The sequence below is a fragment of the Papaver somniferum genome, chromosome 9 (genome assembly GCF_003573695.1).
Source record: "Papaver somniferum cultivar HN1 chromosome 9, ASM357369v1, whole genome shotgun sequence".
Lineage (NCBI taxonomy): Eukaryota > Viridiplantae > Streptophyta > Magnoliopsida > Ranunculales > Papaveraceae > Papaver > Papaver somniferum.
In genome coordinates, this window is record NC_039366.1 from 70,667,330 (window position 1) to 70,691,654 (window position 24,325).

General features: G+C 38.6%; 1 non-coding gene across 1 annotated transcript; it reads right to left on the reverse strand.

Moving 5' to 3' along the window:
- Positions 1-8,340: 8,340 nt before the first annotated feature.
- On the reverse strand, positions 8,341-8,444 carry LOC113314552. The gene has a single exon (XR_003342465.1). It is a non-coding gene; the product is annotated as a small nucleolar RNA R71 (small nucleolar RNA).
- Positions 8,445-24,325: the final 15,881 nt, after the last annotated feature.

Sequence of the window (24,325 nt, forward strand, 5' to 3'; positions counted from 1 at the left end):
TGACCTGTTGTGTATAAATAGGTCCCTAATGTCGAGAAGGAGGGGCTGGGAAGTTTTAGAGAGAATTGGGAGAGGTTTAGAGCACTACAGAGCAAGAAAATTGAAGTTGCAGAGATTCTGGTTCTGCTGCTGCTGCTGCTCGAGGAGGAAGAAGAAGAGGAAGAACAGACTACCAAAGGCAGTCGTTTACCAACAAAGACAACGACTGTCGTTCGTGGGTCATAGTTTTTCAACGACAACAACACTTTATATCTATCGTTGATTCTGGACGCCTTCTGTGGGTCGCAGAATCCTGTTTTATATCATTTTCTTGTCTTTCTCTTCATTGTAAAACACTTTTGAGCATCAATGAAATATTTTGAGAGGTTTTCCAACAAGATGAGCGGCTAAAATACCTGGTGATTGAGGCAATGGAGGATCTATTCACTCATGTTTGATTGGTAATATTTTTATTTATAATTTCGTTAATTATTTATTTTATTTAATTCATAATATAAAAAAAAAGGATAAAATGGTTTTCTTAATTATTTGTGAATCAGTTTGATGTTTTATGCTTAGAATATATTCTTTGATAAATCATGCTTAAGGATTACAACTTAATATTTGGACACCTTTTAAATTAAAAAGTGATTTAATAAGAAAAAGAGCTTAATAATAATTTCTGAAATATTATGTATAACCAATCAACTTGAAGTAATAGTGAATCCTGAGCCTTAATCTTTTTAAAATCTTGACATTACTATTAATTTCCTTCATTTATTTAATTGTTTAAACCTTAAAAAAAAAAAAAAGAGTTACCTTCACAAGTTTGAAAAGAACCCAGTTTTCACCACTATCTACAACAACATTTGAAAATACATCATATACAAGGGTACCAGTGGTCGACTTTATTGTATTTATTCCGGTTGGTCTGGTCTCAATTTTTTTTTTTTTTTAAATCTCAGTCACTCTATTTCACCCTAGTAATGGTAAAAAGAAAAAAAAAGAAGTGATCAGGATTCTTTCGATGTTTCCATCACGAGGATATAGCGAAACTACCATGTTTTCTTTTCTAACACCTGAGCTCTGTGCTTTTATGAATAGACTCTTCTAGATGTTTCAATCTAATCAGATTGGTTCCTCAACTCCTACAACCAAAATGTTTCCATCCACTTAGATTAGTTAGTGCAATCCTTAATAGGCATAAATTTCTAGGCTCTGGAGTTTATTTATTGCAACTAAAAAGTTTCTCCCATACCGCCAAACTTAAATCTAACATTGTCCTCAATGTTCTAAAGATAAAATTAAAAGCATATGAACAAGGGGAAACTGTTACCATTTGAAGCAAAAGCGTTAAGTAAAGATATTACCGTGTTGCATGAGATTGGGTTACCTCCCAAGAAGTGCTAAGTTTAAAGTCTTCAGCCAGACATCGGAAGGAATTAGTCACCTCATAGAATCATAAAGAAGTAACTTGAACAAATGCGGGTCAGCTGAATCAAAAAGTGTTACTCAAAGGAAAAGGAAATTACACCAGACCATGAAGATACCGAACATACCCTTATCTAATTTTTAAATTAAGACAACTATATCTAGTTGTGGTTCAGGTTCAGGTTCTATAAAAGGGCCTAGATAAAATGTTTTCAATTGCCTAATTTCCTCAAAGGTAAGATCCTGAAGGTCAGGTTGAATAGTTTGGAAATACTTAACTAGGGACTCAAAAGCACATAACAACAACCTAAATAATTGGGGATCCTCTAAGTCAATCAGATTTGACTCACATAGTTGACCACAGTAGTGGTTATTCTTAAGCAAATGTGTCGACCCTAATCTCCTAAAGTAATTAGGTTTAGTCTCAAAACTTAATAATTGACACATCTGAAACTTATACGTTCCCACAATTGGTTGAAAAATATTTGGTGGGAAAAGAAAGTCGATTTTGGTATCATAGCCTGGGCTAACCACATCAACCAGAGGATGGGTTTCTAGCAACTGAACTTCTTGCTGGACATTATTAGGTTCGGGAGAGCTAGCATGAAGGTAATCTGGCACAATGGTTGAGGCACATATATCAAGTCCCAAGTGAGGGACCTTTCTAAGAGTTAAAGCATATGGAGAATGATAATCACCCCCAAACTTAGAGTTTCAATGTCTCTAGAAAGACTAGTCACAACTTTCCTAATTGCAAGGTCATTAGATTCCTGATAATGGTCAATTGATTTTTCTAAGTCTGGTTCATCGTCACTCATCTCTACGAGTTCATTTTCTTTGTCTAAGACTAATGTTTCTAAATCGCTAGACTCTAAAACAATATTCTCAAAAGAAACTCGTTCCTCTAAACCATTATTAGCATCGTAAAAAGGAAATACTACATCGTCTAAAACGGAGGTATCTCTATTCAAATCCTCGTCCTTTTGAATAGGTGAGTAATTATTAAAATTATTTGGATTTGAACGAGAAATAATATTATCGTTATAAAGCTCAATTGGAGTAGCAAATTCCTGATCACTATGCCTATATGTGTCTGATTCTTCATCAATACTATCCTCATCATAATCATTATTATAATAACATGAAAAAGATCGAACCTTATCAAAAGTAGTGTTACCAATTTTAACCTCGATATCTTGATTATGCAAATAACTAAACTCATTTTCAAGGGTATTATTGGATACACTACATTGGAAATTCAAGTCATTTCAAGCAATACTTTCGTTCGTATCTAACTCAAGTTTACGTGTCGACTCAGCTATCCTCTCAAGGGTCTCTTCTAAAGAAAGCTCCCTAAGGGTTGGATCTAAGTTTTCACTTAACCTATGGAGGATATCTTCCAAAGAAGATTCATTCGTTGTTGTAGTCCTTTCGTCCATAACTACGTTGTTCACTTCATCTAATTTGTACGTCGATTCAGCTAACTTACGTGATGTCTCAGCTAAATTCCTGAGAGACTCTTCTAGGGACGGAATAGGAACTGAGGTATCATAAAAAGGACTACTTTTCAATAGTTTGATTGTATCCTCTAAATACGAAGAACTAGTATTATAATCTTCTTGCTCGTATGACTGATGCGCGTGTGGATAGTAATTGGGCTCACCATGGTATGACCCAAAACCTTGAAAAGGTTGGCGTGCCCAACCACTATTCACACTATGATCATAGAAAGAGTAATGTTCATGTTGCTCAGTCGAATAATCACTGTATTGGCTATACCAGTTTGACATCCTAACTGCAAGAGAATTCTAAACAAGCACAAAGAAGGCTGACTCGACCACAACAAGCCTATTTTATCTAGGAAACAAAAAGCATGATGGCTCCACATATATTGTTTCTAGACCAGCTTATAATCCTTCGAAAGGGAATTCGTTACAATTTAAGCAAACCCCTCTGGAATCAATCAGAGTCAAAGTAAATTGAATAGAGGCGAGGGAAGCTGCGTGAAGCTTTGATACCTAAGGCCACACCGCGTTACAAGGCGGCACAGTCACGCATTCAACTCCCAGAAACCATCATGAACTTCGAAGTATGCTTAAAAGAGTAACCAATATTTTTGGAATGACTTTCCTATTAAGCTCGTTACCCTATCAGTCTCGTTCTAGTCAGTATTTTAATCTTAGGTTCACGTAGGTTACGTGTTCCTAAGGCGGGCAAGAAGGAAACGGTGATGAAATCCAAGTCTTTATCTTGATTTGGCCAGGCCTTGCCCTTTACTAGAAAATTAAATCCGATTTCAGGTCCTCAACATATATGCATACAAAATCATCCAATAAACCCGCTGACAAGGGATTCGCGGGTGTTTAGAATTCTTACCTCCCGTTCCAGATGGGGGATGAACCGTTGAAGTCGACTCGGGCCACCGAACCCAATGTCAGTGTACGAACCCGAGGGGCCGAGGCGATATCGTAATCACCGTCATTCTCTGCACACAGTTTATATTTAAAACTACCCTTCCGCAGGGTTTAAAAAAAATAAAATAAAAATAAAGTCCCAAAGTTCTAATGTCGAAAGAAAAGAAAAAAATGTCCAAAAATAAAATATTACAAAAATAAAAACCTTAATTACAGTTTCTAAAAATAAAATAAAATAATATACAAAATCTTCTTCTTCACTCCTTTTTTGGATTTCTCTTTTCTTTCCTTTTTGGGCTTTTCCTTTCTTTTAAGCACTTTGTCTTTTTCTTTAGCTTAGCTCCAAATCTGAACGCAAACAAAATTACCAAAACGCGTAAAAAAGAACAAATAAAATAAAACCTAAAAACAAATCCGTGTCGGCGGCGCCAAAAATTGATATGATCTCAATAATGTTGTAGTAATAAGTTCGTTGAGGCTTGTGAAAGCAAAAGATTCTAAACTTAATAAAACTTAAAAATAAAGAAGATTTAGATCAAAATTTGATTTCAAGATATTAGGAATAACCAAGACACTGATTCCACTATTACACACGAATAAATTATGGTAAATAATTCAAAACTCTAATTATCTTTTAAGTCCCTTATTTCTTAATTCACATATAATCGGGCAAATCTTCAAAATTAATTGTATCCCCTAAGCATAGATTATCTAAACAAAGCATAACCTATCTAATTGAATCACAACTCATAAAGAAAATTATGCAAACAATAAAAAACTCTGCAAAAGCAAATATTGTATATATTTATCCCTTTTTGTTGGCATTTAACTCATCTTTTGTGCATTAATTCTACATTTTATCCCATATTCTGTATTTTCATTGTTTTCAAGAATAAATATTTTTCTTAATTAATTTTGCATTTTTAGGTACTAAATAAAGCATGGTTATATCACGGAGCGAAAAGAGCAAAGGAACGGCAAAGACTCTCGCTAGGAGGAAGCAAAGAATGATGTTTGCAAGAGCCGGATCAACTAGGAGTGGGCTTGAAGAGGAAGAATTGTTTTTAAAGAAGATATGGGCTTGGCATACCCAAGGCCCAAAACCCTTACCCAAATCCATTTCCATTATCCACACCCATTTCCATGAGAGCCGTCAGATTGGATCCATCTTGTCATCCAACGGTCGCCTCATCATTGTGCATCAAAATCCGAAGCTCCTGTCAGACACCATAGTACCTAACTCCATCTGAAGCTGTCAATTTTGTTGTATCTCATAATCCAACGGTCGCCACATACCTCTCCATCGTAGCCGTTCGATTCAATCTATATGGGATCATCCAACGCTCTTTACTTGCTGTTCATTAAAGTTCGCTACACCCGCTTCACACCCTAGCATCCAAAACCATCGACTTCACCCAAACAAGTTCTTCTTCCCCAAATCTTTTTTCCCCAAAAACTCTCTTCTTCCCCCGACAGTTGCAGTCGAGCTCTGCTCCTGCCTCTCTTCCATGTCCACTGCCACCCTCTGCCTCACTACCATCTCCATACCCCGACACCACCTCAAACCCATCTCCCTAGCCTAGTTATTTTCCCCATCTCACAACCACTGAAACCCTAGGTTTTGGGGTGAGTAAAATAACTCGAACTAGGGAACAATTAGAGCAGCAGATGCGTCAATTGAAGCATGAGAGAGGAGCAGGAAGGTCAGAAGAAGCATGGGTCGAGTCTATTTGCATCAGAGGGTGAGTTAATTTTAGTTATTCTCGAAACCCTAATCCTGCTGATTTGGGGATTTTCGAATTAGGGTTTTGTATTTTGTTGTAAACTATAAATAGGAACTGATGTAGGATGTTAAAGGTTGTTCTTGGTTAGCCGAGAAACCCCCTAATTGGGTTAATTTAATTTGATTTCACTGTTAATTTTTAGGGTTCTTCTTTTGCAATTTTCATTCACTGTTTAGTAGTTTAAATGTTGTGTTGTTCCTGTTAATCATGTGTTGTTCCATCTGTTTTCTCATGTTCTGAGTTCACTGCTGAGGCTCAGATGAAGCTTTAGTGGATTGTTAGATAGTGGAATGCTAGGTTAGAGCCTTAGTGCAGTGTGTTGATTGAGCAATGGGAAGATATTGATGCTCATAGTGCCTGTGATTGATTGTTCTGTCAAAAGACAGTCAATGCTAGGGGCAAACTAGTGAGCAAATTAGTTTTCCTCCCATTCTAGATGTATGCATAGGATTTTCAAATCAACATAGGATCACATTGTTTGGCTAGGACACAAGGGTGGATTCAAAGCCTTAGCTTAACCCACATTTTGTTTTCACAGTCACTTGCAACTTGACTGTTTTGTTATTTCTTCACATCACTGCCCTTGGCTTAGGCCTTGGTTTATTACACTGTCATTTTAATGTCTTTGCTTCACTGTTTATCTCCATTGTTGTTTGCTGTTTTATGCCTTTCTTATTGCTTGCTGTTCACTGTTACTTTGTTAGCTTATTCTTTTTCTTACTTGTTTCCACTTGCTTCCACCTTGGCCTAGTGCCACTGCTACATTTAGTTTGCTCCACCTCCCCTACCATCTTCTTATTTCCCTGGCCTTGCTGCCAGTTCTGCTCAGTTGCCCTGCAACCCTGCCTGCTTACCTTCCTCCCCTGCTGCTGCTGCTGCTTCTTCTCCAGCCCAGCCCTGTCTGCTGCTGCTCCAAACAGTTAGCTTAGAACCAAAGGCTAAAAGCCCAGGTTCAAAGTCCAGGTTAAGGCCTAAAGCCTAGTTCATAGATCAAAAGCCTAGATAATCTAAAGGCCCAGCCAACTGAGCCCAAGGCTCAGTTCATTCCAAAAATCAAAGGTCCAGCCCAGTGCAACTCAAAAAAAAACCCAAGCCCAGTTCACAATTGAACTGTTAACCCCAAGTTCACAGTTCATTCCAAAATCATTCAAAGGCCCAAGGCCTAAAGCACTTCATCATTACAAACAAACCCACTAAGCCCAAAGCACAATTAGAAGCCCAATAGCAATTTAGAGCCCAAATAGCTAGAAACTCCAAACACCCCCAGTCTCTGTGGATCGACCCGTACTTGCACGAGGTACAACTGACGACCGTGCACTTGCGGTATTATTGTAGGCCCGCGTTTCATTTCGCTTCAATTTTATACGCTTTCCTGGGTCCACCAAGTTTTTGGCGCCGCTGCCGGGGACTTGGCTGTGCTGTTTTGAAGCTGCTGTTGCTGTTGGAACTGCAGTGAAGCTGAAGTTCCTGAACTGGTGATGTGGCCCATGTTGCTGCTTGTTGCTCTTTGCTGCTGCTGTTGATACTTTAGTACTGTGGTGCTAAGAAGCTACTGGTGCTGAGGACTTGCAGCTGTGCAACCTGCTGGATATTTGGAGATGTTGGTGCTGGAGCTGTAAACTTCCTCTGCTGCTCCTGGTCCTGCTGCTGATCTGCTGTTGCTGCCTGCTGAACTGAACTGTGCTGCTACTTTCTTCTTCTCCCTGGTGCTGCTGCTACTTCTTCCTGCTGCTGCTGGAGCTTGGGCCATTGCTACAGCCAGCCTCTGGTGCTGCTGTTGTTCCCCATCTGCTATTGTTGAGTTGCTGGTCTGAGCTTGTTGCTGAGAGCCAAAACCCAACTGGGCCTCTCCAACAAAAGTTTAGGAAGATCCAAAGCCCAACTGGGCTGTAAGCTGCAGAAGGTGAAGAAGTTGAACCAAAGCCCAACTGGGCCATAGAAAAGCCAAAGCTTAGGACGATCCAAAGCCCAACTGGGCTTTTGCAACCAAACCGAACAGCTGGGCTGTGCTTTATAGGTAAGCCTAAACCCATTAAGAGAACCCAACCTGTGGGCTTCCATTTTTAATTTGTGGGCTTGTAATAATTTTTGTTTTTCTTTATTTTTTATTTGGGCTTGTAATAATTTTTCTTTTTCTTCTTTTTCTTTCTTTTATGGGTTTGTAATTATTATTGTTGTTTTTATTTTCTTTTATGGGTTGTGCTAATTTATGCTAGGCTAAGTGTAAAAAAAAAAAAAAAAAAAATTGCTCCTTATTTCAAAAACCAAAATTTTCCCAAAAATCCAAACCCATTAAAACCAAATATTTTTCCCAAAAATCCAAACCCATTAAAACCAAATAGTGGGCTTTGTGTCTTTTCAATATGAGCCAACCTAGTGCTCTCCATGAATACATGTATCCCACAATAAAAATTCCATTATCATGTATTGTATTACCTCAAACCAATACCCCTTTTAAAATAAATGCAAGCATGATACAAATACTTCCTATATTTCGAGGGTTCGATTCTGAGAACCCCTATACTCATGTAAGAGAGTTTGAACAAATTTGTCGGACTATGCAACCTGATCATATGTCCGAAGACTCTCTGAAATTGCGTTTGTTTACATTTTCTCTAAAGGAAAGGGCCAAAACATGGTTTTACGGTTTGAGACCACAATCAATCACCACTTGGGAACAACTCACTAATCAATTTTTCCAAAGATTTTTTCCACATCATAGGACCATCGCTATTCGTCAAAATATCAATTGTTTTGTCCAGTTGAATGAGGAAACTGTTTTTGACTATTTTGAACGTTTTAATGATTTGTTGAGCGAATGTCCACACCATGGATTTGAGAAGTGGAGACTTGTCGCTATCCTCTATGAGGGACTAGACTTTAAATCTCGAGCCATGGTTGAGTGTATGTGTAACGGTGAATTTCTTGATAAAACTGTGGATGATGCATGGAAATTTTTAGCTGAGATTGCAGAGAAAACCCGTCACTGGGAGTCCATTAGGGAAACTGAGACACTGTCACATGATATTGGTGGTAATGAATTGAACTTTGGAAATAGCATGTCTAGTCCTTCTCATGTGTATGATATTGAATATGAACCTAATCTAGAGGAACATGAGTTGACTAATGACACCACAACTGCTAATAGGGACAAGTATGCATATTACTATGATGATGATGATGATGATGTTATGTTAGAAGAACATGTCTATGCTGAAAATGTTATGGAACCTTTGGGTTCAAATACATTAGGCTTCTCTGCCTCGACCTTCATGAATGATGTTTCTTCTAGTATTCCATATACATGTGATGTTGATACTGATTTTGAGCATGTGCATCTGTCCTATGAAAATGATTTAGGTAATATAGAATCTTCTGTTGACACTAATATGCATGAAAATATATTTGATGTGTCTGATTCTCTACCTAGGTCACATTGTGATATTTCTCCTGATTTTCCGATGCATGAGAATAAATTTGTTGATGATGTTGATGACTCTGATTGTGATCTTGCCAATTTGTTTGATGATTGTGAGCATGTTGTGACACGTGTAGAAGACTTAGGAGATGTTGATGTGATTAGTAATGATGTGCCTATCGTCCTACATAAGTCACAATCTGATGGCATTCCACCCAACCTAGATTTGGTTTGTACCCATATTGTCAAACCGACTTTTCTGAGAGTCCCTAATCTAGGTTTGGAACTGTGTGCTTCCCAAGTCCTTTTGGACTATTTTGCTTATAAGTATAATACATTTGAGGAACCACAGTTGGAATTAGCATGTTTGCCTGTCCCTAGCACAGTTCATTTCGAGCTAGACCTTGTGCATGATGAACCCCCAAAACTGCGAGATTTTGTTTCCAAAATTTTATCCGTTGAAAAATCCAGGTTTGGGGGTAGCTCATTTTGTTTCACAGCTTCACTTGCATGCCTATCATATTATTATTGTGTGAAGCTGTTGAAACCTCTACACTTTGTCTTTTGGGTTGATCCTCAACTCTTTAGATTGTTAGTGTATGGTGAATTTTTGTATATAATCCAGTAGATAAAATTTCTTAAAAACCTTTTTGTTCCTTTTGTATATATTTTGCTAATCCAATATGATCTCGGCTGACATATGTTGGATTCTTGCCTTGAATAACGGAGTTCTAATATTGCTTTCGCCGAAATCGGGTATTCTCTTTCCTTTTTCTCTACTCAACATGATCCTCTTCATATGTTGTATTATAGTTTTGTTCATATTTTGAAACATTGAGGACAATGTTTAGTTTAGGTTTGGGGGTGAAAAGTAGATACTTTGATATATGCCATAATTGAAAACAAGAACTCCTTCTTTTTGAAAAAGAAAAATGAAAAATGAAAAAAAAAAAAAAAAAAAATTAAAAAATTAAAAAATTGAAAAAAACATAAAAATGGAGCTCATTTACCTTGAAATGTTGACTCTTGTGCAAATATGTAATTATTAGGAGTCTTAGTCTAGATATTTAGGCACCCTGATTCTAGCACAATTCACATAGTGATAAGAAATTTGCACGCGCACGATCTACCAATACATGTATAGCCTCGATCTTCAAGGTGTTTGATAGGAAGTCACGATTGCCAATCACTTTAGAATACTGAACGAAACTTGACTAGCTTGTTCTTTGGTTGGTTGGGATAGAAGGTGGAGGTTACATTAAGAAAGACAACCATCGAATTTAACTGGGTGCATCAAAAAGGGCTACCTCTTGCAAAGTGTCATGTACTCTTTGTTTCCTTTTGTATATGTATCAAAAGTGTTTCCTTTTCAAAAAAAAAAAAAAAAAAACGATGTATATATTCAGAAAAAAAAATATCAGAAAAATACAAAAAAAAAAAATCAAGTATTTATCAATTCCATCATCTCTTGTTCCAAAAATAAAAGAGAGTAGTCAATGTAAATAAGAGTCATGTAAAGAGTCTTTTGTTGTTTCATTGTAATAAGCAAGGAGGGTGTATGCCATTGATGTACAACGCGAGTAATTGTGAAATACCTCCTACTCATTCACAATTCTCGTAAAGTCCGGACAGCTAGCTAGATTTCGACCTTGGTTCTTAGCCTGAGAAACTATCTCTTGGTGATTAGTAGTCATAACATCCGATCTTTCTTTACACATGTGTAGATACACTTTACACTCTTATCACATGTATTTATTTGTTATCAGTGCTAGGATCGTGCCTTGATATCTAGATTGACATCTCCATTTTGCTGTGAGCTTAACTGACTTGCACATGTCACATTTGATGGAATCTGAGCTTATATTTTGACCTAGAACTTTGTAGGTACGTTCTAAGCAAACCTTCACGTGACTTAACTCGTCCACTAGGGACACTTAGTGGTTTAAAAGGCTTAGTGCATACGCTAAATGCATTCGAGAGACCAGCGACAGTGGTATAGGTAGGATTTCCTTAGTTTTGTTTTACTTGAGGACAAGTAAAATTCAGGTTTGGGGGTATTTGATGAGTGCCAAATATTGTATATATTTATCCCTTTTTGTTGGCATTTAACTCATCTTTTGTGCATTAATTCTACATTTTATCCCATATTCTGTATTTTCATTGTTTTCAAGAATAAATATTTTTCTTAATTAATTTTGCATTTTTAGGTACTAAATAAAGCATGGTTATCTCACGGAGCGAAAAGAGCAAAGGAACGGCAAAGACTCTCGCTAGGAGGAAGCAAAGAATGATGTTTGCAAGAGCCGGATCAACTAGGAGTGGGCTTGAAGAGGAAGAATTGTTCTTAAAGAAGATATGGGCTTGGCATACCCAAGGCCCAAAACCCTTACCCAAATCCATTTCCATTATCCACACCCATTTCCATGAGAGCCGTCAGATTGGATCCATCTTGTCATCCAACGGTCGCCTCATCATTGTGCATCAAAATCCGAAGCTCCTGTCAGACACCATAGTACCTAACTCCATCTGAAGCCGTCAATTTTGTTGTATCTCATAATCCAACGGTCGCCACATACCTCTCCATCGTAGCCGTTCGATTCAATCTATATGGGATCATCCAACGCTCTTTACTTGCTGTTCATCAAAGTTCGCTACACCCGCTTCACACCCTAGCATCCAAAACCATCGACTTCACCCAAACAAGTTCTTCTTCCCCAAATCTTTTTTCTCCAAAAACTCTCTTCTTCCCCCGACAGTTGCAGTCGAGCTCTGCTCCTGCCTCTCTTCCATGTCCACTGCCACCCTCTGCCTCACTACCATCTCCATACCCCGACACCACCTCAAACCCATCTCCCTAGCCTAGTTATTTTCCCCATCTCACAACCACTGAAACCCTAGGTTTTGGGGTGAGTAAAATAACTCGAACTAGGGAACAATTAGAGCAGCAGAGGCGTCAATTGAAGCATGAGAGAGGAGCAGGAAGGTCAGAAGAAGCATGGGTCGAGTCTATTTGCATCAGAGGGTGAGTTAATTTTAGTTATTCTCGAAACCCTAATCCTGCTGATTTGGGGATTTTCGAATTAGGGTTTTGTATTTTGTTGTAAACTATAAATAGGAACTGATGTAGGATGTTAAAGGTTGTTCTTGGTTAGCCGAGAAACCCCCTAATTGGGTTAATTTAATTTGATTTCACTGTTAATTTTTAGGGTTCTTCTTTTGCAATTTTCATTCACTGTTTAGTAGTTTAAATGTTGTGTTGTTCCTGTTAATCATGTGTTGTTCCATCTGTTTTCTCATGTTCTGAGTTCACTGCTGAGGCTCAGATGAAGCTTTAGTGGACTGTTAGATAGTGGAATGCTAGGTTAGAGCCTTAGTGCAGTGTGTTGATTGAGCAATGGGAAGAGATTGATGCTCATAGTGCCTGTGATTGATTGTTCTGTCAAAAGACAGTCAATGCTAGGGGCAAACTAGTGAGCAAATTAGTTTTCCTCCTATTCTAGATGTATGCATAGGATTTTCAACTCAACCTAGGATCACATTGTTTGGCTAGGACACAAGGGTGGATTCAAAGCCTTAGCTTAACCCACATTTTGTTTTCACAGTCACTTGCAACTTGACTGTTTTGTTATTTCTTCACATCACTGCCCTTGGCTTAGGCCTTGGTTTATTACACTGTCATTTTAATGTCTTTGCTTCACTGTTTATCTCCATTGTTGTTTGCTGTTTTATGCCTTTCTTATTGCTTGCTGTTCACTGTTACTTTGTTAGCTTATTCTTTTTCTTACTTGTTTCCACTTGCTTCCACCTTGGCCTAGTGCCACTGCTACATTTAGTTTGCTCCACCTCCCCTACCATCTTCTTATTTCCCTGGCCTTGCTGCCAGTTCTGCTCAGTTGCCCTGCAACCCTGCCTGCTTACCTTCCTCCCCTGCTGCTGCTGCTGCTTCTTCTCCAGCCCAGCCCTGTCTGCTGCTGCTCCAAACAGTTAGCTTAGAACCAAAGGCTAAAAGCGCAGGTTCAAAGTCCAGGTTAAGGCCTAAAGCCTAGTTCATAGCTCAGAAGCCTAGCTAATCTAAAGGCCCAGCCAACTGAGCCCAAGGCTCAGTTCATTCCAAAAATCAAAGGTCCAGCCCAGTGCAACTCAAAAAAAAAACCCAATCCCAGTTCACAATTGAACTGTTAACCCCAAGTTCACAGTTCATTCCAAAATCATTCAAAGGCCCAAGGCCTAAAGCACTTCATCATTACAAACAAACCCACTAAGCCCAAAGCACAATTAGAAGCCCAATAGCAATTTAGAGCCCAAATAGCTAGAAACTCCAAACACCCCCAGTCTCTGTGGATCGACCCGTACTTGCACGAGCTACAACTGACGACCGTGCACTTGCGGTATTATTGTAGGCCCGCGTTTTTATTGCGCTTAATTTTCACACACCTCCGGGCCCGCCACTAGCCAAAATCCATCGAACCAAAGACCCAAAACAATCCTGTTAGGCTCAAAGGAAGATACCCAAACAATTCCAGCTCTTTAGTCTCGCTGGAACAAGCTCAAATTCGCAATCTTAGTTCTGCCATTGATACCAAATATATTTCCCGCCAAAAGACAATTTTTGAAATGAAGAAGATGGTTAGCGCTTATCCAAAGTCCTGGGTGCCGAATAACAAATGGGTGTTGTGGAAAAAAAATGGGTGTTGTGGACAAATGGGCTACACATAGCCGTGGGTGACACATAGCAAAAGTGGGGGTCCGTATAGAAAATGTCCTCCGGGGTGCTCCGAGCAACTTTTCGAGCGGAATTTTCCAACAATATTTATTTCCAAAAAATACCTATAAACACACAAAACACCAAAATAAGTATAAAATCGAGTACCAACATAGAGAAAATTAAGGACAACTTAGACACAAAAATGTGTCAATCACCTTATGAGCTCCTAACTGCTTTATTGCTTTTATAATTTCACACAAACTAACAGCTCTAGTTAGCTTGACATTATCATGATCAAAAATAACGGAAGGGAATAAGCTTTCTATTTCATCATTATCACAAATATTTCTGTTTCCAAAAAATTTCCTCCATCCTGAGAAAATTTAAATATACACATAAATAGTTAGTCATTTTAGCTTTAGTAGCATCAGAGGGCCAATTATCAAACTCACATTGGGTCTTATTGAGATCCTGCAATGCATTATCTATGTTTCGAAAGGTTAGATCTTGCCTTTGAAACGCCGGAGAAATTAAACTTTGAAACTATTATTTTATGAAAGTAGATCTTCTTGCTAGTGTTTCCAAAGATTTATCGTTGTTAAGTCAATGATTAATTTTCTTGATACTTTAATGTATGTTTCTGAATATTGGTAGATCACCTAATTCAGTCATTGGTATTTCAGATGATGTACCAAGTTCAAGTCAAGTCATGTGACCACTGTAGGTACACATTTCATCTTCCGCCACGTGTCCACAAAGACACACGTGGAGGACATGCGGCTGAGAGCATCAAGATATGATATCACAAGTTTACAGCCAAGAGACGCGCCTTGTCAAGATAGAGTCTCCACCCACCAGATCCAACGGTAGAGGATCGAGGAGACAGAAACACTAGAACACTGCGAAGCACCGGAGGATAACCCAAGAGTCACTTTATCCTATCCCCAGAAAGATCTAAGATCTATGGCTGGGGATAGTCAGACTGACGCAGACAAGACAGGGACAGAGGAAAGTTGTCTACCGCGAACAGACATCTCAACTACCCGAATTAAATACCCTCAAACATCATACGTGTCAGTCAGCCTGTATTGGAAGCGCAGATAATACTGCGTATCCAGACAGAACACGCAGATGCAGTCGAGAACACGAATACTTCTGCGTGAGTGGCACAAAACACAAGAGGATAAGGTTATAACGGGCTTTAGAAGTGGACCCCACATAACCTCCCTATATATACCTCTCCCCCAAGTGAAGAGGGGGGGGGGGGATATTGAGAGGAGAATAGGAGAGAGACAGAGAGATAGAGAAAGTGTAAGTGAAGTTCCTCCTTCTACGCAGGCTTATGTTGATCTCAAAGTCATTCGACTATTTCTGTAACCTTCATACATATAATGAAAAACCCAAACCCGCAGACAGAGAATCATATAAGGTAATCGTTTCATCTATGTTCATGCATTTATACTTTTTATATTCAATTCGATACTTATGGTGTATCATGTTCGTACATTTTATACTTCATCCACTATTTATCTTATTGTATGAGCTAAGAACAATAATTGTAGTAAATGAGACGAGGAAGAGTATTAGAACTCTGAGTCAAGGATTCGACTTAACCAATCCATTCCCCTCAGGCGCAGCTTATTTACTGTATTGTCATGAGTCTGCGCGCATTATTTGTGAATACTCAGATGACCTTGATCTCTGTGTTCACAATCTGGCACTAGAAACAGGGATTTTCATCCCGGTAAAAGATTTATCTTCTCCTGTGACTTGTTTCAGGCTTCGTTTTCTGAAAATAACGATGTATGGAACACTACAGTTTTTTCCGTTCATGATTTCAAAAACCAAATTTTTAACAGATCCGCGTTTATCTAGGTAGATCTGATTCTTCATGCATTTTCTAAGTTTTCACATCTTTGAAAACCAAAATTATGAACAGATCCGCGTTTATCTAAGTAGATCTGATTTTTCATGCATTTTCTAAGTTTTCACATCTTTGAAAACCAAAATTATGAACAAATCCGCGTTTATCTAGGTAGATCTGATTCTTCATGCATTTTCTAAGTTTTCATATCTTTGAAAACCAAAATTATGAACAGATCCGCGTTTATCTAAGTATATCTGATTTTTCATGCATTTTCTAAGTTTTCACATCTTTGAAAACCAAAATTATGAACAGATCCGCGTTTATCTAAGTAGATCTGATTTTTCATGCATTTTCTAAGTTTTCACATCTTTGAAAACCAAAATTATGAACAGATCCGTGTTTATCTAGGTAGATCTGATTCTTCGTGCATTTTCTAAGTTTTCACATCTTTGAAAACCAAAATTATGAACAGATCCGCGTTTATCTAAGTAGATCTGATTTTTCATGCATTTTCTAAGTTTTCACATCTTTGAAAACCAAAATTATGAACAGATCCGCGTTTATCTAAGTAGATCTGATTTTTCATGCATTTTCTAAGTTTTCACATCTTTGAAAACCAAAATTATGAACATATCCGCGTTTATCTAAGTAGATCTGATTTTTCATGCATTTTCTAAGTTTTCACGTCTTTGAAAATCAAAACTTCGAACAGATCTGCGGTCATCTACATAGATGGGCGCCTTTAGTATCTTCAAGATTACACCTTTGAGAACTCAAAACGCTAATAGATATCACGTGGGGCCCATTGTCTTCGTGATTTTTTCTCTCTCTTTCAGGAAAATATTAAAAGATAGAGAAAAGCAAAGATGTCGGGAAGGCAAAAGCTTCGTCAAAAGAGATGCCAAGGACAACCCAAGTGGTAACTAGGAGTAAGAAGAGAGGTGAAAATCTGAAGGCAGCGGATAGGGCGCAGGATAATGCAGAAAGTACGACCCCCATCGATGCCAACATCATCGCAGCAAACGCAGTAAATGTTGCGGCAGCCAAAGCAGGAGCTTCAAGAGCTGGCGGATCCAAAGTTGGAGCTCCCAGAGTAACCAATTCTCAACTATAGGAACATCATGAATTCGTAGCAGAGTCAGGAATATAACAACCCCTCTATGGGATGCCCTTAACCAACGAACAGAACATACCTTTTCCGACCAAGCAACCGCTTTTAATAGCAGATCAACCCTCACAACAACCGTCAGGGTCCCAAGGTGCACGGTTAGATCCACCAGAACCAGTAATACAGATCGTGGATGAGGAACAAACCATAGCCGCTGATGAGCAATTGCAGGCAGGAACACCAAATCAAGGGTCAAATCATTCCGCTCAGATGATGGCCGAGCTGACAGAATTAAGGAAGAACCAGAAGGAATACGCAGATGTTGTGGTGATATTAGCACAAGAGAACCAAACACTCAAGGAAAGAATCATTCATAGCGCAGAGGTAGAAAACCAACGCGACGAAGCTAACTCCAAGGCTGTAGCACCTAATCAAGATAGAAGAATGGTGATCGCAAACAACCCGCTTCCATTGAACCGAAGAGGATCAAGGATCATCCAAAGATCAGACTCTGATTATAATCCCGAGAACTCGGACTACTACGACGGTACCACCCTCCTAAGAGAAAAATCTACCATTCATGAAGAGCACCGGATCGCAATGGAAAATCTACGTACTGAGATGCTGGAAGAAATCAAGGAGCTAAAGACTAGGCAGGGAGGCGGAAGACTAGAGCAAGTGATGAAGGAAGCAAACACTACCCCGCTGATGCCACACTTGGCCAGGGCTTCCATACCTCAGAAATGTTCGGCTCCTTCTTTCGATTGCTATGACGGATCAACTGATCCTGCAGCTCATCTTTGATATTATAATTGAATGATGGCCCGTTGGGATAATGAAGACTCCATATTGTGCAGATACTTCCCATCAAGTTTAAAAGGGTCCGCGTTATCATGGTTTGATAACCTGCCATCAAACTCCATCGACTTCTACGACCAACTCACAAAAAAAATTCTAGCAACATACATGTACAACAAGGTTGTAAATACCGGCATGGACAAGCTATTCTCGCTGGAAATGAAATACAAAGAGACCATCTGAGAATATACTGATAGATGGAACAAGATTTTCCAAGATATTGGCAACGTAGATCCCGTGGTTAGTATCAACTGCTACAAATGGGGGATGGATAGGATGAGTCCTTTGTTTGTTGAGATCCACGGGACCATCCCTACCACCGAAGGAGATATCCGGATAATCATAGAAAAGCATGCAAGGTTAGAAGAAATTCAGCGTGAAAATCCCAGAGCTCATACTCAACGTCCCACACACACAAATTCCGTAGATCAAGCCATCGGGTCCAAAAGAGGAATCACATAAGAGCGTCCCAACGCAGAAAGGAAAGAACGAAGGGATGATAGACGAAGAGATGATCGAAAATTTGAAGATCAAGTCTATACCAAGCTGAATACCAGTTATTCGCGCATCCTGGGGGAGATCAAAGGGAGGGAGAACTTCGATTGGCCATGGTCCAAGGGAAAGCAGCCTCCTAGATCAGAAAAATCCAAAATATTGTGAATACCACTGTTTCAACGGTTGATAGACACATTTTTGTGTCTAATTTGTCCTCAATGTCCGTGTTGTTGGCACTTGAGTTTGTACTAATTTTGATGTTTTATATGTTTGTAGGCACCTTTGGAAAATAAACATTTTTGGAAAATTCGGCTCGAAAAGTTGGTAAAAGCTCCCAGGAGGACAAGTGTTATTCGGACTCTCACTTCGGATAAGGGGCACCCCATGAGGGTCATGTGCTAAAGGGACACCATAACTGGATTAGGGGGAGGTCAGTTTTCTTACCAAATTCAAAACAGAATTTTGGCGGGAAAACTGGTTATTTCATGCATATTCACTGGATAATTTTGGACGCGAATTTTGGAGCAGATTTGAAGAGATTCAATCACTAGAAACAGCTCGGCTGAACGTGATTAAGCTAAACATGGCTAGTGTAAGTGATTTCACGAAGCAGATTGGGATGGACAATTTGTTCTCGGCAAAACAGAGCCATGAGTTATTACGGGTCCTGTTTGGTTCCAATTATGGAAGTTACGTGACCAGATGGGTAAGAAGATATTCTTTTTGATTTGGGTACATCCTATGAAGATTTTGGAGAGGTTAAAACAAGCCAGCAGACACGTGCATGGAAAGAAAATTTCTTGGGAATATTTTCATTCACTGCCGAGTAATGGGAAGATTTTTTGGATTAATGAGAAGTTATTCTTGGTCCAAAGGTGTATAAATATAACTCTTGGGTTAGCATAGAGGGGTTGTCGAGAGTTCGGAGTAGAGAGGAGAGCGCTGCAGAGGAAGAATCCACCATTTTTCTCTGTTGCTGCTGCTGCCATTGATGAAGATGAAGAACACGAAGAACAGACAGCCAAAAATCGTCGTTCTTCAACAGTGACAACGACCAGTCCTTGTGGATCGTAGTCAGCTACGCAGACAACAACAGTATTCTTTTATCGTTCTCTGTAACGGTGTTTGCAACAATTATAAACGTTGCAAACACCCGATTTTCATCATTTTCTCTTTATTTCATCAATGTGAACCATTTTTGAGCCATACATAATTATTCTGAGAGCATTTTTACTATGATGAGTTAAACCCCAACACCGGGACGACGGAGGAGGCCGAGCTTCATACATGGGTAATTTTATTAATTCTTTTTAAGACTTTTGCATTAAAAATTAATTGAAATATGATTTGATTAAATTGGGTGTTATTTGATTAGATGGGTCATGCTTAGCTTAGGTGATTTGATGTTCCATGCTTAACATTTACAATCAATGTTTTGAGAATCTACTTTGGCAAAATAAGAGTCCATATATGTTTTGAGCGATTATTGTTGAGAATAAATCATTGAGCCCTATGTTATGAAGATTGGCCGAATCATTAGTCCCAATACCTCTCACCATTGTTAATATTTTATTGTATATACTTATCTTTTTTATTAAGTTTAAAAAATTATCCTTCACAAATCCGACGCGGATTTGTGCTTAGGTAGAATTTTTAGGTTTATATATTTTTTTTTATTTGTTCCTTTTTACTTTGTCTTTTTTTTCTTTTGATTTACAGGTTCGAAGTGGAGCACTAAGGACTTGGAGAGGAAAAAGCGAAAAGAGAAGAAAAAAGGACAATTTTAGGATTTAATTTTTAATTTTTAAATTTTTTTTAGAGTGTGTGAGGAAAACTGTAATTTTTTTGTATTTATTTACTTTGGACTTGGACTGTGACGTTGGACATTTTTAAGTTATTTTTACCCTACGGAAGGGTACCTTCAATACAAACTATGTGCAGGGAAGGACGATGATTACTATATCGTCTCGGCCCCTCGGGTTCGTACATGACATAGGAGTCGTGGCCCGAGTCGACTTCAACGGTTCATCCCCCGTCTGGTACGGTAGGTAAGTCCATCGAAACACTCGCGAATCTCCTGTAAGCGAGTTAATGTATTCCTTAAGGTGATTCATTGATTGAGGACGAATTTGGACTGTTTTTAAATTCCAAGTAAAGGGCAAGGCCTGGCCAATACAAGATAAGGGTTCGGATTTCATCACCGCTCCCTTCTTTCCCGCCTTAGGAAAACGAAACCTAACGCGAACCGAAGCTTAAAATTTGATTAGAAGGAGACTGATAGGGTGACGCGCTTATTAGGAAAAATTTTCGAAGGATATTGGTTACTTTCTTAAGCACACCTCGAAGTTCATGATGGTTTCTGTGAGTTGAATGCGTGACTGCGCCGCCTTGTGATAGCGGTGAGGCCTTGGGTATCAAAGCTCCACTAAGGTTCCCTCGCCTCTATTCAACTTACTTTGACTCGGATTGATTCCAGAGGGGTTTGCTCAAATTGCAACGAATTCCCTTTCGAAAGATAGAAGCTGGTCTAGAAACAATCTAAGTGGAGCCATCATGCTTTTTGTTTGCTAGAATTTATAGGTTTGATTTGGTCGAGTCAGCCTTGTTTGTGATTGTGTAGAATTTCTCTGTAGTTTGTGTTTCCTCGGTGATGAATCCTTTTCAGGAGACGTCACCTGAGATGACGTTACGAGAATATATGAGTAGAAATTCTCATTATCAAGAGACGTCTTCGAAAATGACTCTTGGTGAATATATGCAAGGGAAACGACATTGGGATGTTCCAACGGTTAGCGATGAATCACCTCTAACGATCTACGATAAGTATTATAAAAATAGACCGCCTAGTTTGGAACAAAGATTGAGAATTATTAATGTCAAAATTATATTATGATGATGAAGATAATGCTGATGAAGAATCGGAAATGTGTGGGAATAGTGATCAGGAATTTGTTACCCCAGTTGAGCCTATAATGATTATATTATTTCTGGTTCAGATCCTCAATAATTTTAAAAATTATTCACCTATTAAAAAGGACGAGGAATTTGACTAGAGATACCCCCGTTCAGACGATGTAGTATGTCTTGTTTACGAAACCAAGAAAGGTTTAGAGGAACCGGTTTATCCTGAGAATACTGTTTTAGAGTCATACGATTTAGAGAAAACAATAGTCTTAGATGAACTCGTAGAGGGAGTGAGGATGCACCGCAAGATTACAACTTAGAAGTAATCAATTTCCCATTTTCAAGAATCTGATGACCTACAAATTAGGGAAGTTGTGACTAGTCTATCTAGAGACACTGAAAACTCTAAGTTTAGGGGTGAGTATCATCCTCCATGTGCTTTAACTCTTAGTAAGGTCCCTCACTTGGGACTTGACATCAATGCCTCAACCATCTTACAAGATTATCTTCATACTCGTTTTCCAGAACCTAATGATATCCAACAAGAATCTCAACTGTTAGAAACCCATCCTCTGGTTGATGTGGTTAACCCAGGCAATAATACCAAGATTGATTTTGTTTTCCCACCAAATAGTTTTCTTCCAAATGTGGGAACATATAGATTTCAAATGTGTCGAATATTAAGTTGTGAGACTAAACCTAAATGCCTTAGGAAATTAGAATTGACACATTTGCTTAAGAATGACCACTACTCTCACTGTGGTCAATTATGTAAGTCAAACCTGATTGACTTAGAGGATCCTCAATTATTTAGGTTATTATTATTTTGTGATTCTAAGTTCTTATTTGAGTTTTTCCAGACTCTAGGACCTAATAATTTGGATCCAACCTATGAGGAAATGCATCCGAGGAAAATATTTTATTTAGACCCTTTCATAGAACCTGAACTTGAACCACAATTAGATATAAATATCTTAATAAGGAAACTAGATAAGGGCATGTTATTCTTGTTCACTTTCTTGGGTTATTGTAGTTTCCTTTGGTCAGCTCTATTTCGTTTTGAAGACCCACAGTTATTTCGACTGTTACTTTATGGTTCGAGGTGACTAATCCTTTCCTAAGTCTGGATGAAGACTTTAAACTTAACACTTCTTGGGAGGTAACCCAATCTCATGCAACACGGTAATATATTTCCTTAACTCTTTCGCTTCAAATGGTAACAGTTTCTCCTTGTTCATGCTTTAGTTTCATCTTTAGAACATTGAGGACAATGTTAGATTTAAGTTTGGGGGTATGGGAGAAACTTTTTAGTTGCAATAAATAAACTCCAGAGCTTAGAAATTTATGCCTATTTAGGATTGCACTAACTAATTTAAGTGGATGGAAGCATTTTGATCGTAGGAGTTGAGGAACCAATCTGAATAGATGGAAACATCTAAAGAGTCTATTCATAAAAGCACAGAGCTCAGGTGTTAGAAATAACATGATAGTTTCACCATATTTCGTTGAGTCCTTTTCACTTCTATTTTTATTTTTTTTCCATTTTAAACTATATTTCTCTAAGTGATTAGGTGGGGCACACGATTCAAGTTGTTACCACTGCTAGGGTGAATTAGAGTGATTGAGTTACTATATATATATAAAAAAAGAAGAGACCGGACCAGTTAGACCAATCAGAATAAGTATTAACACTTGGATAGCAATATGCGTGTGTTCTCCCTATTTTCGTCGCCTAAGCAAGCGTGGAATGCAGGACCCGTGGGAACTATCGTGTAATCTGCTGACAAGAAGCATGCTCTTGGATCAAAAAGATCTATTCATGCCGTTAAGTTAAAAAAAAATGGTTATTGTTCTGTGTAGTCAACTGCTGGTTCCCTTGTATTTGCCAGTTTTTTGATCTAGATTTAAGTTATTGACCACTGGTTCCCTTGTATATGCCAGTTGTGTTGATATTAGTCATCCCGGTATCTCAGTCCATTAGGATAGGTTCATTCTGGCAGTGGCCTTCAGACAGATATGTGAAACATCGATCATTTGGTTAACATCAAAACCATCTACATTTTTCTATTTCCATCTCCTTTTTCTATCCATATGATTAGTTTGACTATGATGTCCATAGTGCAACTATCTGAGTAGAGATCTGTCACTTTATATGAATTTTAGTATGCTTGAGTGCAAACTCGTGTACAACAATTGGAATTTTGCATCAGGGTACTTCCTCCTATAGTCAATGATTGTATGCCAACCAAGGAGATTCTTTAGTACCTTCCAAGGTTCTGCGTAGAAATCTAGGGTCTGGAGTAATGGTTTTGTGGGCACACCTCTGGTAAACCCTCCCGAGATTAACTCGATTTTATTTATTTTTTATTAGTTTTGCTCGAGGACTAGCAAATAATAAGTTTGGGGGTATTTGATAGACATATTTTTGTGTCTAATTTGTCCTCAATGTCCGTATTGTTGGCACTCGAGTTTGTACTAATTTTGGTGTTTTATATGTTTGTAGGCACCTTTGAAAAATAAACATTTTTTGAAAAATTCGCCTCGAAAAGTTGGTATAAGCTCCCAGGAGGACAAGTGTTATTCGGACTCTCACTTTGGATAAGGGGCACCCCATGAGGGGCATGTGCTAAAGGGACACCATAACTGGATTAGGGGAGGTCAGTTTTCTTACCAAATTCAAAACAGAATTTTGGCGGGAAAACTGGTTATTTCATGCATATTCACTGGATAATTTTGGACGCGAATTTTGGAGCAGATTTGAAGAGATTCAATCGCTAGAAACAACTGGGCTGAACGTGATTAAGCTAAACATGGCTAGTGCAAGTGATTTCACGAAGCAGATTGGGCTGGATAATTTGTTCTCGGCAAAACAGATCCATGAGTTATTACGGGTCCTGTTTGGTTCCAATTATGGAAGTTACGTGACCAGATGGGTAAGAAGATATTCTGTTTGATTTGGGTACATCCTATGAAGATTTTGAAGAGGTTAAAACAAGCCAGCAGACGCGTGCATGGAAAGAAATTTCTTGGGAATATTTTCATTCACTGCCGAGTAATGGGAAGATTTTTTGGATTAATTAGAAGTTATTCTTGGTCCAAAGGTGTATAAATATAACTCTTGGGTTAGCATAGAGGGGTTGTCGAGAGTTGGGAGTAGAGAGGAGAGCGTTGCAGAGGAAAAATCCACCATTTTTCTCTGTTGCTGCTGCTGCCATTGAAGAACACGAAGAACAGACAGCCAAAAACCGTCGTTCTTCAACAGTGACAACGACCAGTCCTTGTGGCTCGTAGTCAGCTACGCAGACAACAACAGTATTCTTTTATCGTTCTTTGTAACGGAGTTTGCAACAATTATAAACGTT